Here is an 11,407-nt window from a genome sequence, read left to right as displayed (position 1 = left end):
TCCAGAAGATGATGCGCGCCCGTCCTTATAGACGCGGCGTTTTATTATCACACCAACACAAAAAAAAAAAAAAAAGAAAAAAAAAGGCTTGGCCATTAACGCTCACTGATTGGTATAGATGACAGGATTCACGTGTTGTTATTTTATGCATAGTTGTTTTCATTGCTTTATTTTCTCTTCGTTGTTTTATGAAGTTTATTATTACCCAGTGATATGATCGCCTTATAGCTGATATAATTATGCTGGCGGTTGCCTTTAAGATGCACCGAGACTCAAAACAGCTTATAGCTTGCTTTCCCTGACCTACAAAATACACCTAGACTCAAAACAGCCATTGCCTGCTTTCTCTGAAATATCGAAAAAACGGAAATGTGGCTGGTCGGTGGCGCGGCAAAGTCTGAATTTACGAAGACATCCAGAAACGCATGAATAAAGGCAACGCACTTCGGCCGCGTGTATTCGCAAAAATGCATTAAATGTTAACATAGTGTTGAGGAAACCGTCAAATCAGAGGCCCGTTATAGATTCACTTCTATAGCCGCGTTCGTTGCGAAAAGGCAGGCTTTTTCTGAAATGGAATAAACTTTAAAAACTTTGGTGCGCTCGCCAAAAAAAAATAAAAAAACGCGTGATTTAGCCTGCCTTGAGAACTTCTTTAAAAAACTATCGCGTGAAAATGAAAGGAGCATATTTCAGCGCTTTTCCCCCCTGGCGGTTGCACCGCTTGACATCTCGGAGTCATTAACGCGTTTACAAAGACCGCGTTTTAACCGGCTCCGGTGTGTTTTGAAAAGGATGCGCAAAATATGTCTCCATTTAACGTCACATCCACGGGCAAGGGGACAAAACGGGTGGCTCTCGGGAGAGTCTGAGGAGACCGGGTATCATGGGTCTCTCTCTCTCTGCGGGCCAGGCCTATACAGGCAACTTTACCAAAAACGTGCCTATTGTTCTGTGTTGCACGCGCATCCATGACGCATATAAATAAAACTTCAAATTTTTTTTAATAGCGGTCTGGAGTCACCTCTCTAGTCTAAATTGTGTTAGCTGGGTGAGGAGTTAGTTAAACGCGACGTGATAGTGTATCAGTTACGGCTGTCAAGGTTAGCGGTGTTATGCCGCGCTGCTGTGGCTGCGCCGCTCGGGTTTGGCGTTCTGTTCCTGATATGAAGCGCTTCGCCGCGATGCTTTGACTCCGGGGAGACTATTTTTGCTTGGCGAGCATTCCTCCGTCTTCTGCTAAAGCATCAGCGTCTGATAGCGAATGGATGCGGTGAGGACGAGGAGCTGCGCGGGAAGAAGAAAAAAGCGCCCTCGATTGCGTCGAAGGCGCACTTGTAGCGCAGGCTGCTTCACTTCTTAAAAGTGCTTTTTATTACCGTGTTATCATCCTGGCGAAGTAAAAGGAATCGTAAGTGTGCTTAAAGAGCTTCCGTGCAGCTCCACTGGAAAAAGTTGCTATAGTTTTAATATTTCGTAGTTTTAATGTTGTTTTGATCATCACGTGTCGCCCTTTGACGCATAGGCTAATTGTAACCGCAGCGCGTCGCTGGATATTACATTTTAAAATAAAATATGATAAAATGCACTTTTCGTTAAAATAAAAATGTGCTTCCCAATGTAATCGGCGCGCTTTAAACCCGTTTCTAAGGGAATGGAAACTGCATATTAAGATAGGCTACTTTAAGGTAAAAGTTAACCCCCCAAAACATCTTTATTCACTCCCTTTAAGTATTTCCGAACCTGTATGGGTTTCTTTTTTTCTGCTCAAAACCAAAAGAAGGTGTTTTGAATGATTGAAGCGATTGGCTTCCCTTCAAGGAGATGGAAAGGCGCTCTCGTTGCATTTGACGCAGGCCTACAACGCATTTAAGGGACATCAGAAACATCACATCGAGTGGCATCCGCAAACAGACAACTGGAAGTTCACTTTTTCGGCGCTCTTTTGCCAAGGACTTTTAATCAGTCGGTCCCGGGGTGGTTTTATTAGATGTCAGTCCTGCTCAAGGTCACACAGGTGTCCCGTACAGGTGTAGTTCATCAGGAAACACACACAAGTGTCACGACACCTTTGTCTTCCTTTAAAACAGCGCATCTATTGTTGTAGCATTTAAGACCTAACAAAATGACAAAAACAGACAATTATTTTGTTGAAAATTATTAAAATGCATTCATTGTGTATGTATATTCCACAAGGGATTTTTTTTTTTTTAAAGAGACCCATAGCCAGTCCTAAATCTTAAAGGAACAGTTCACCCAAAAATGTAAATTCTGAGTAAATTTAATTTACTCACCCAAATCTGTCTGTCGTTCTTTGTTCTGCCGAACACAAAGTAAGATATCTTGAAAAAAGTTTGTAACCAGGTCACTGTTATTATTAAATTTTTCCCGCTACGGAAGTCAAAGGTCACCCAAAACAGCCCGGTTACAAAATATCTTCCTTCGTGAACAAAGAACTTCACACAGGTCTGGAACGACCTGAGGATATGCGAACGGTGGCGGTGTTTCCATTTTCGGGTGAACTGTTACTTTAATTTTCTTAAGAATAGTGCATAGTCTCGCATTAATAACTTCAATGAAACCCCCGGCAGTTCCCTCAAGGACAGCCGGTTTTAGCAGATGGATGACATGAATGCATGTGGGTTCAGAACCATTTTATAAAAGCAATAAGGCAAGTCTACGCATGCCGGTTTTTAAGTCGTTTTTGAAAACTGTAGTACAGTCACTCGTAACTCGAAAAAAACACCCCTTAAATAATACACACTTCTTTGCATTGCAATATACACAATTACTATTAATATCATTATGCGCGCACACTTCAAACTTCCTCCGTCCGGCTGCCACATCTCCCATCTTAAACGCACACGTCACCCCTTTTGTTCTCTGCAGGGGGCGAAAACACAAAAACGGCCTCAGCGGCAGACTCCCGGTTCTTCTGGAGAGGGGTCAGGGCATTCTCCAGCAAATTTCTTGCCCTTGAGGGCTTTCTAAAACTAAGACGCGCTCTTTTCCCGTCGGGGGCGCGTTTCGAGAGATTTACTTTTGTCCGTAAACAACAATGCCGCCGTGCGTGTTTTGACAGCCACAAGGCCGATTCCATAGGCAGCCTTGGACACATACGGTATAAATATATTTACCGAAGTAGTAGGGCGGTCTATCTCGACAGGATGTTCATTTCAACAAGGCACACGGAGTGTGTCTTAATATGGAAACAATCCCGGGCGTGCGTACCGTGACGCTGCTTTCGGAGCAATTTCAGGTTTTGGTAACAACGTTCTAATGACGCAAAGTTTAATCGCTGCCACTATTGGAGTAGTATATAACCCACTTTTGTCCTCAAAAGCGGCTTAGAAGTCCATGCCTGCCAATCTTTGGACGTGAATAGTATCTTAAACAGATGAATCAAGTTTTTGAGCGAATCTCAGACCTCTCTGGCCCTCTGTGGACAGTGTCTACACACGAGATATCTGGACTCCGGCAGCTGGTAAGATCCAGAGCCAGAAAAGCCTCCTCATCCCCCACGTTGTCAAGGCCGCCGCGAGCCTGTAGGTACACACACACACACACACACACACACACACGTTCACTCTCTATTTCTCTTCTCATTCATCTCAATGAGTGACCTGACATGCCACATAAGAGAAACCCTTTAGAAAATACAGTCATGGCCAAATTAGTGCAGCCAGACAATAAGCAGCTTTCTTAGCGTCGGTGCTTGCGTTAAGTAGTTTCAAATGCTGCTTTTGTATCGTTTCTGTTCGGTCCAAAACTTTTGCATTTGTGTTTTTTATTTGCATCGACAAACCACGCAGCTCTCCACAGCCCGAAGTTACACTACCAGTAGATATAGATATAGATACAGATATTTTTCACTAGCTAGCATTCGTCATTCAATGCATGTAATATGTCACATTTTTTTTTACATATGGCCTGTCACACCATTTTTATTTGTCAACTAACCCTATACGACCCATATTTACTAATATTAATTTAAAATGTTATTTAATATTTATACATTTTGGAATAGAATATAGTATTTTAGAAAGTAGTATGTTACTGTAAAAAGTACTCCAGTTAAGTTTTATTGGCAGCTCTATATATTTAGAAATATATGTATAATACATGTATGTGGTGGTCAAATTTGTTGAATATATATATATATATATATATATATATATATACAAATACATATACATATACATATACATACAGTTGATCTTGATTAACTGCATCCATGATAAAAAAATAATAATACATAAACATAATAAATATGCACAGATATTAAGTAAACAAAAACTTTTATTTGGGATATAATCATCTGGTAAAAATGCTAGTGTTTAGATCATTTTGAGCACCACATACATATATTATAATTGTGTTTTTAAATATATGCAGTTGCAAATAAAGCAAGAATAACTTGAATACAATTTCCAATAAAATTTTAAATATATATATTTTCTAAAATATAATTTTTACGTCAAAACGTTATGTTTAATACTAAGCAGTATTTCATGCTTCTTTGTACTAAATCCTCTAGCAATTTCTGAGTGAAAATTGTTTCTGCACTATTTTTTATTTTTCAGTGTACACTGATTTGGTGCTCAAAACATTTTTTTATGCTAAAGTTAACTGTATTAAAAAAAATTGAAATCCTAATGTGATATGTTATTGTTGAAATATTTATTTAAAAAATATATATATATATATTTAGCGAGTAAGATTTAGATGAATAAAAAATTATATGTGGATTTGTGAGTTAAATGAGTTTTGAAAGACGAAAGCCTTCCAAAGACGTAAAAAATCCTACGATATTGATAATTCAAATGAAAATGAATGTGTTTATGAACAGTTGATGCAAAGTTGAAACTCTTAATAAAAGACTTTTGTAAATCCTGAGGTCAAATGCTGACTGGTGACTAGTCTATTTGTGAATGCACTTAATGTATTTAATCGGTCGGCTGTTTTAGAAAGGAGTATTTAAAAGATGAAAAGGAAAAAAAATATATGGAGAATCACTGCATTATGAATAATTTGTTGCTATTGTGGGAACAATACGTAATTATGTAATCCATAGGAAAGTAACCGTAGTCTGATTACAAATGTAACTTACTCTAATTACAAATATTACATTTTCGGCATCTACGGCATTACGTAATCCCAGTTACATGTAACCAGTTACTACCCGGCTCTGTTTACAGCACAAAAAACCCAGACGACTCTTCTTTGGCCTGGTGGGGTAGTGAAGTGTTTAGTGGTCCTCGGTGTCCTTCCAGACACGCTCCTGGAGCGCGCCGGCTACAGGTGTGGTCCTCTCCTCCTCGATATCTCTTATTTCTCCCCTCTCATCTCGTTCCCTACAACCCTGACACACGCCGAACGCCTGCCGTCTAACGCGCCACACACACTCGAAGAGAAGCCACACACACACACACACTGGCGTCCTTACCCCTCGACCCTGACACACGCCAAACCGCCTAACTGATAGCAGACAGCCACACCATTCCCCACCAAAATCCACCAGAGCAGTGCGCACACACACACACACACACACACACACACACACACACTTCATCAAGCTGACACGCATTCCGACAGATGCAACCTTGTATGCAAGCATTCCTCTAACATCTCCTCCATGCCTCTCTATTGCTCCCCGCATCGCGTAAATGACATAAAACCCCTTTACCTGACTTTTTATGCACGAAGCATTTAGGCAGACAATGGTTCGAATGTCACTGCATTAGACACAAAATTATCAAAGAAATGACGCCGGAGCTTTTCTCAGAACTGCATTGTTCCAGGCCATTTGATTGGACGAAGCCAGATGACACGAACATGAGACACCAATGCTCAGACGGATGAAATACTCTTTGTTTTGTTTCGAAACGCGAATTTCTTTAAAATAAAGGTCAGTTGTTTCGAGGCGTTCGCATTTTTAAGTGCAGCTGAAGTGTCAGCTGTCACCGGGGCAGTAATGTGACATTCCTTAAGTTATATATAAAAACTGGAGAACTTCTTTGACAGAAGTAGTTTGACTCAGTCTCGCATTGTTTCTTTTTCAAAACTTTTGTCCTCCAGAAATTCAGTGTAACCAACATGCAGGAATTGTTGTGTGAAAAGTGTACATAAAAAAGGAAATGTCACCCCCTTTAAACCTACAAGGTCATTACCCTCGGTGGGTTTTGTTTCTTTTTAAAAATTATTATACATTTAACCTTGAAAAGGCATGCTTTTGTATGGTCGCATTTATTAAATTAATATAAATTAAGTTAATATTTATATATATATATATATATATATATATATATATATATATATATATATATATATAATTTTTATACTTAGCTGCTTTCTCTGTGATGGATTTTGTTAATTTCTGTTTCGATTATATGGAGAGCTCTTTAGACCGCAGGCTGTCACAGTATCACGGTTTCCCCAAAAATATCAATAAAATATGACGATAATAACGAGTGAGGGATTTCTGAAGAATCGTGTGGCACTGAAGACTGGAGTAATGATGATGAAAATCGGCATAAAGGCTGAATATGAAAAATATACACAGAAAACAAATATTTTAAGTTATTACATAAAGTTATTATTTTAACATTTTCAATGCAACCTCGATGAGCACACCGGGATTATTTACAAAAACCAAAAACATACTAACCCCAATCCTTCAAATACAATGCACAAATAAAATTTTTTACTTGATTTATGAGGAAAAAAAACCCTCCCACGTTGCACTTTGAAAGACTTTGAGGTGTTTCTGCTCTGAAGCGTCAGCGCCGTAGCTTTGAAATCTCGCACAAATCAAAGCAAAGGCCGCTTTTTAATAATTTTGTGTTCTGACAGATAAGGACCAGCGGAGGAGCAGCTGTGTCTGAGACCCCTGAGACCTGCGGCTCCCACCACAAGCTGAACCCGCTAAACCTGCTCAACCTCGCTTTCATCGGGAGCGCCCGGCTCTCAGGCCCACCTTTCTGAAAGTGACAACACGGGGAAAAAAAAAACGGTGAATGTATTGCAAGTTTTGCATAGTGTGACCTTGAGCGTGAAAACGTACAAAAGCCCTTCGTTAAAGTCTGTAGTCAGCCACTCCCTTCCTCACGGTTTACATGCGCTCCGTTACGCGCGCAGTATACGTCTAGGATGAATGTATGTGCTGGAGCTGGGAGCTGAGAGCCTCAGCCTTGAGGAAGGGTGTAGTTGTGAAGGCCAGATATGAGAGAGGCTCGTCTACGAAGCAGAGGAGGAGGGAGACGAGGAAGAGGGATGGCGTTTGGCCGTAGCTTGTCGATTGGCCTTGAGGAATAAGTTACGCGCCCTGCACCCTCCCGACCACGGACACGAGCGTGATGCAAACGCTGACAACCAAGAATTAGTCCCACGATAACCCGAGCAGAACGTGGTCAGAGGGGTCAGGGGTCCTGCTCTTACTGTCCTTGTCAAAGTTGGGAGATGCGGAGATTGATGCTCTTGAAAGAATGAAAATGAAACGGGTTTATTGAACGTTCAGAGTTAAAAAGGATTTTTTTTTTTTTTTTTTTTTTTTTGGTGATGATGATGAGACACAGTCGGGAAAGAAAATCGTACATACAGGTCCATACTGAGCAGGAATATGCAATTTGTTGCAATTGCTGATATTTTATGACCAAAAATAAGACCAAACTCTGCTGAGAGTCAATCAATGAGATCTTCATTTCTAGCGGGCGTTCCTAATAATTATATTTAAAATGATTAATTGTTAGTGCTGTCAAATGATTAATAACAATTAGGTTTTTGTACATAATATATGTGTGTGCATTGTGTATGTTTATTAAATATTTATATATATATATATATATATATATAAACAAACACATGCATGTATATATTTAAGAAAAATGTGTTGTTTATATATTAAATATATATTTTCCTATGTATATACGTAAGTATATGTATGTGTGTTTTTATATATGCATAATAAATAAATACTGACAATAATGACTAACAATATAAAATATACTATATATATATATATGTGTGTGTGTGTGTGTGTGTGTGTGTGTGTGTGTGTGTGTGTTGTATAAGAGCCAGAAAAGATTAGCATGACTTAGCAAGAGCACAGAGTATCATTCAGACGACAAAAGGCATGTAGAAAATTGTGAGTGATCATTTCGATAATTTACATTTGATAAATTTAGCAATTTGATAATGAACATATATAAAGCTTAATACAGTTAAAAAGTTAAAAATGTCCGAAATTGTTCATGAAGCTATCACAGGCATACCGTACATAAAGAAACCCGCTCACCCACAAATAAAAATGCCATAAATAAATGTAACATGCTTTAAGTAGTCTACGCGCTCATGAGGCCGGTCAGAAGGGTTTTGATGAATGAAGATGTGTTGGCACGTTAAGATTTGTTTTGTCTTTACGGCAGGATGACTGTTGTGTCATGTCTCTGCTCAGATGATAAGACGCCTTAGAAAAACACTCATATCAAAGCTCAGCGCTCCGTATGAATCATAATCATACTCACGCTGGACCGAGCGTGTTGTCTTCACTGAAACAGAACAACATCGCGCTCCATTCTGATCCCTTCGGAGCACTTACTGGTTATGCTTAAAATACGGCTGTTAATTACAAATAATATTCCTTTATAACATTAAAAGGACAAGGTTATAACACGTGAGACCTGACCAAAAAAAATAACGCATTTTATTAATACAAAACCAGGTTTACTGTACATCCACAACGTTTCTTCAAGATAAATTATTAAATAAGATTGTGAATAACTGCACATTATGGGAGTTTAAACACCTGCTTTGTGTATTAGACCTGAGAGACGCCTTATGTCTTCTATTCAGCTCCTTGGGAAAAAATCTTCTGCTTTGTTAAAAGGCATCTCAGAAATTAAATAACAAATCTCTCCTATATTTGCCTTCTACTGTTGCAACAAAAACCGTCCTTCAGAGCTGAAAGCTGAAAATGCGACGGATGAACTCCTAACTGAATATTCAGTATTCCACAGATCCGGGATTTTACAGGTGCTCGAAGCAAAAATGCCTCCGAACTGAAACAAAACGCCCCCCAAATGCAAGACAAGAGGGTAAGAAATTCCCCTGCACGGATACATCGAATATATCTGCTGCAGATGAAGATTTTAAGCCTAAAAAACAATGGACTAATTAAAAAAAAGGTTCTTAGCTTGTGTTGTCTGTGTAGGCAGAATCCCACAGGCCATTTCCCCAAACACAAAAACACTTTCTTTTACTGTATTCCATTCATTAATGTGAATTATCTTTTTTACAATATCAGGGGCAGTAATAAACAATAACGCTTCGGGATATTTACGTTATAAAAATTCATTTGGGCAGCAGCAATCATTCTGTATTTACATTTCCAGTTTTGAATAGTTACAAATTATTATTATTCTTTTTTTAAAATGATTATTATTACACTTTTTATTTATTTATTAAATGTAAATGTGTTATAAAGCGTCACTGACAACAGTCTAGCATTCTTGATAAGTGAAGTAATCGATTAAATGTAAACATGACAAAGACAAACTTTAATAAGGCATAAAAACAGCCTACGTGTAATCTAATATCATATCACAATACTTTGTCAAAACCATCTGACATGAATGATCTTGGAGTATCCCTGAAATTTTAATTTATTTATTAATTTTTTTTTGCTTTTGCATGTTCGTGGTTACCTGATGTTGGGTTAATGATCACGCAGAAACCAAAATAATAAAATATCGTGCTTTATTTTGATTGTTTTTATTTTAAAAATATGTTTATTTGAGTTTTTATGAGTTAACTGGTATATTTTCTTGCCTGCAGATTCCTTATGAATTTGGCCACCCTGCTCTGAAATATCAGCTTGGCCATAATCACTATATATCTGCGAGATGGACATTATATGCAACCCTTAAAAAAAAAAAAATCAGCTGAGTCAGTGGGGCGGTAAGGGTCCGGTTAGTTGTCTCTCTCTCTCTGTCAAATGTGTGTTTACACGACCTGGACGAGCCTGAGCTCAGTGAGGCGGCGCTATCAGTGCATAAATATTGTTCATTCTGAGTTTAGTTTGTGCTGGATTGATGAGAGCCCTTCATAGAGGTGCCATCGGTCTGTTTGTGTTTAAATGATGAAACTCCGGCGTCTTTGGCACGAGCAAACCGGGCAAGCCGCTGACTGGATGGGGTCAAGCTCATCTCTATTAGCGAGGAACAGAATTTGCTGACTTGTAAGGACAGGTCAAAATGATATCAGTTCAGCCCGGAGGGAGGAGATTAGAAAAATACAGAACAATGGCGTTATCGATGAAAAATAATGTGCTGTTTTTATAGTGGGCATACTGCATGAATAGTGTACAAAATAAGGCCTAACATTCTCTTAATGTAACAATCAAACAATTAATCGCATGCAAAAAGATTTTGTTTACATAACATGTGTGTATTATGTCTATACACATGCATGTATATATTTATGAAAAATATGTAATGTTTATGTATTAAATACAAGTTATATTAATATGATTAAATGCATGCAAATAAATACATGTATTTTATTATTATTTTGGGTGTAATTAATTGTGTGACAGCATTATTTAATAGTGAAGACTTATGAAAGACCCTCATCGTTCATCAAACAAGACCCGACTGCATCTATTGTTTGAACGCAATATACGGTCTGCATTCTGTAAACCTGAAACCTAAACTGTATAAAACCCTCATTTGCACGATTTTATTTTCCTGCAATAAATCTTCAAAATATTATCTAAACATCATATCATCAGCAATAGTGATTTTATGTATAAAATAATATAGAAAATTATATAGAATAATATAAATAATGACAGAACAGATATCTCCATCATTTCAAATTATGGCATACTAAATTTAATTATCCAATTAAAAATAACTACCAAAATAAGTTAATAAAAGTTATTTGCATACATTGCAGTTTAGGAAAAATCCTTATTTTTAAATTATATTGCATATAAATTTTTTTTTTTGCACATTGTTCATACTTTATTGAATTTATTATACTCATTCGTATTATTACATGCATGATTCGTGATTACTTATTGGTTCCGTTACAATAATAACATTATGAAATTAACCCGTTTTGGCCACATACTTCATATTAGTTGAACAGATAACGCCATCGTTGTCGGATTTAAAATTTTAATTACATTCACATTTAGCAGAAACAACTTTCTGCTAACAAGTTTTTTTGAAACAGAACAAATAATTATAACAGAACGGAATAAGCAAGTGTTTAAGACGGGACTGGTCAAGATCCGATGAGCTGTTTTCATCAGACACCGGATACAAACGTCCATTTTTTTTTGCAGTTTGTTAATTAAGCGGTCCACGCAGTGACGTGTAGAGATGACAAGACGCGCTTTCACAGT

Source organism: Puntigrus tetrazona, chromosome 8, assembly GCF_018831695.1.
Source record: "Puntigrus tetrazona isolate hp1 chromosome 8, ASM1883169v1, whole genome shotgun sequence".
Classification (NCBI taxonomy): Eukaryota; Metazoa; Chordata; class Actinopteri; order Cypriniformes; family Cyprinidae; genus Puntigrus; species Puntigrus tetrazona.
The sequence above is the reverse complement of the archived record's forward strand: the minus strand, read 5'-3'. Positions refer to the sequence as shown.